This window comes from Mustela erminea, chromosome 1, assembly GCF_009829155.1.
Source record: "Mustela erminea isolate mMusErm1 chromosome 1, mMusErm1.Pri, whole genome shotgun sequence".
NCBI classification, from domain to species: Eukaryota; Metazoa; Chordata; class Mammalia; order Carnivora; family Mustelidae; genus Mustela; species Mustela erminea.
Genome location: NC_045614.1, coordinates 200,631,001 through 200,634,725, shown reverse-complemented (window position 1 = coordinate 200,634,725; position 3,725 = coordinate 200,631,001). Strand labels below are relative to the sequence as shown.

Sequence of the window (3,725 nt, the reverse complement as noted above, 5' to 3'; positions counted from 1 at the left end):
ATAATTTTAGAAAATAATTAGTGGGATAGTAACACTTCAGCACCTCAATCAAGACTGCAGTAGGAAGAACTGAAGAAGACAGGAGTAGAAGCCACAGGAGTTGGAAAATAATTGGATATGAGAGATAAAGAACAAAACTGAACCAACATTAACTGGAGTTTTAAGCCAGAGGGACAGAACAGTACCACAACGAGGAGGAATAGGGAAGTTGGAAACAGATGCAGATGGGGGAAGTAGAAGTTGGTTTTGCTCATGTTGCATACTAAATACAGAGCATCGGGGCCTGGGGCATCTACATCCTTTGGATAATGAATGATAAAGAGAGGGTGACAAGTATGTACTCCAAGTGTTTTCAGAATAGAAATATCCGTTGAAACCTGTGAACACAAATAGGATTCTACTGGTCCTAAAGGGAAGGTTCAACATATTTCTTAATATTTTCTGCTCTGTCCCAGACATCCCCCACCTTAAAAAAAAACCTTAAATTTTGAACTTCATCTTACCCATTTATATCATTTCTTTATGAGAGTTAAACTGGCAAGTTTCTTTCATACTGATGAATTGACAAGATATTGCCCACCCAATATCCTCTTTTCTTTCTTACCACAAAATTCTATTTAACTTGTAGTGTTAATAGGCCATCTTTAAGAAATTTAATAATAATAATAATAATAATAATAAATGTTTCTCACCTCCTCTGTCATGCTATGTATTTTTGGCCCATGATAGGAAGGCAAAAGTCCCAGAGAAACTTCCAAGGACTCAGGTCCATGCATTCCTTTTGTTCTGTGTTCTTTCCTTTCTTCATGCCTGAAACATTGATGTGATGGCTGGAGATCTGGCAGCCATCTGGAGACCATAAAAATGAGACTTAACACCAAAATCAAGGACAGGAAAGATGTTAAGGTGTTAATATCCTCTGATGACATTTGACCCTTTGTTCTAAGCCTAAAATCTCTAATCTGAATTTTCTGTACTCTAAATGTTACCATTTTCATTTGGTCAAGACACTATTTCAGAGCTTCTCTTTATTCCTAACTGAAGACAAGTCTAATTAAATGAATTCAGTCTTTTTCTTGTGCCAATTTTCCATAATATGATTATGTGTATTTACCTATTTTAAGTACATGCCTATTTTAAGTACAAAATATGTCAATATACCATGGTAAAATACATGATTGACGTGACCTAACAGTATGCATTAAACTAGACATAGAAGCCTTTTTTGTTATTCTTTTCCCCCCAAAAAATGCTTTATGGATGACAGGGCTGATTATCACCTTTAAATGACTCCAGTTTCCTTCTGCAATCACCATGGTTAATGAGCAGGAACAAACATGTATTCATCTAAGTAAATATTCCACCAATCACAGATACCGACTGAGAAGGCATAACATCTTGATGTCCTTTGAGTTCATATTTCTAGCGTTCTTGCTCAGTGCAGTGTGAAATGCATGCAGATACACTAGGGAAGGGGAAAAAGCAATTTGACCAACTAGCGGTTTTCTTCCGTTGAGATAGGTGGCATATGGAAAGTTGTGACAAATTGGAGATCTGGAGGCATGAAAAAATACATTAAAAACAGAAAACCTGATTACTTTAACTAATGTATCTTTTTTTTAATGTTTTTATCTTCTGTGCACAGTAATCAGCGATGTTAAAACACACACACACACACACACACACACACACACACACACTGCAACTACTCTATTAAAGTCCAAAAAGCAAAAAGCAAAAAGCAAGTACAAGTTTAAATATTAAAGATACTCTGAAACTCCCAAGCTGGTGGTTTTTCTTTTCTTTTCTTTCATTTTTTTCTTTTTTTTTTTTCATTAAACTTTTATTTTAATGAGCATCAAGATTTTGTGACAATTTTAAAAACTAATAACTTAAAGCTGCCCCCTCACCCACAAAATGGTCCACAAGGCATTCTCCTTTTCTTCTGAAGATTTTACAAGGCACTGCTCTCATTAAACAGTCTTTTCCTATGAAATGGCCAACTGATGCAAACAGTCCTGAGACTGCTCTTCCACCACCAATTAAGGCTGGAGTGGCACGTAGTGGGGATAATATTCATTAGCCTTCTGAGCTTTCTGGACAGACTTGGCGATGTTGCCAGCTCCAGCTGCCTTCTTGGTCACTGCTTTGGTAACACCCACAGCAACTATCTGTCTCATGTCACGAACAGCAAAACAGCCCAGAGGGAGATAGTTAGAGAAGCTCTCAACACATCCAGCCTTGCCCAGGAACCATTGCAGTGATGGCAGCATCACCAGATTTCAAGAACCTGGGACCATTTTCCATTTTTTCCTCCCCAAAATGACTATCTATCTAGTCCTTAGAATCAGCAAACTTGCAAGCAATGGGAGCTGTTAGTCAATCCAGCACAGGTGCATATCCAGCACTGATCTGGCCTGGATGGTACAGGATAATCACCTGATCTGTGAAGCCAGCTGTTTCCCTTGGTGGGTCATTTTTGCTGCCACCAGCCACACTGGCACAATGAACATCTTTGACAGATGCATTCTTGAAGCCCACATTGTGCCCAGGAAGAGCCTCACTCAAAGCTTACTGGTGCACTTCAACAGACTTTATTTTAGTTGTAACATTGACTGGAGCAAAGGAGATCACCATGGCAGGTTTAAGAAGACCAGTCTCTACTCAGTCCACAGGGACAGAACCTATACCACCAATTTTGAAGACATCTGGGAGGGGTCCACACAAGGCCTTGTTAGTTGGACGAGTTGGTGGCAGAAATGCAATCCAGAGCTGTAAGGAGTGTGATTTCACTGGCATTGCCATCATTACAGATGACTTTCCATTCCTTGAACCAAGGTATGTTAGCACTTGGCTCCAGCAAGTTGTCACCATTCCAACCAGAAACTGGCATAAATTCTAGCATGTCGGGGCAGTAGCCAACTTTCTTAACATAGGTACTGAATTCTGTAATGATTTCCTTGTATATGTTCTGGCTGTAGGGTGGCTCAGTGGAATCCATTTTATTGACACCAACAATTAGATGTTTTACATCCAGTGTGTAAGCCAGAGGATTTGCTCATGGGTCTGCCCATTCTTGGAGCAGATCTGCTTCAAATTCACCAACACCAGCAGCAATAATCAGGATAGTACAGTCAGCCTAAGATGTGCCTGTAATTGTTTTTGATAAGGATTCTGTGACCTGGAGTGACAGTGATGGTCCCATAGTACTTGCTGGTCTTGAATCTCCACAGGGAGATATCAATGGTGATACCATGCTCACGTTCACTTTTCAGTTTATTCAAGACCCAGGCAAACTTGAAAGAGCTCTTCCCTGTCTCAGCATACTCTCTCAAGTGTTTCAATAGTTCTTTTGTCAATCCCACTGCACTTGTAGATCAGATGGCCAGTAATGGTAGCCTTGCCTAAATCTATATGTCCAATGGGGACAATGTTGATATGAATCTTTTCTTTTCCCATTTTGGTTTAGGTTTCGCAGAGGTTTTCACAACATCTGTGTTCTGGTGGCAAACCTGTTGCATAAAATCTCTTCTCTCTTATTTGATCACTGAAGAAGAAAGAATATTGCCCACATTCACTAAAGTTTGCCTTATATTTTACATTTTTTAATATCGTAAAGTGAAAAGAAAGAATAGAGAACAATTTTAAATATCCAACTTGTATTCTAACTGTATCTGTCTTAACCATTTAGAAAAGTAGGAAAAAAAAGAACACAACAAAGCAGG

The 3,725-nt window shown here is 39.0% G+C and overlaps 1 pseudogene; it reads right to left on the bottom strand.

The window, feature by feature from the left end:
* Positions 1-2,042: 2,042 nt before the first annotated feature.
* On the bottom strand, positions 2,043-3,459 carry LOC116592151 (annotated as a pseudogene).
* Between the last annotated feature and the right edge of the window lie 266 nt (positions 3,460-3,725).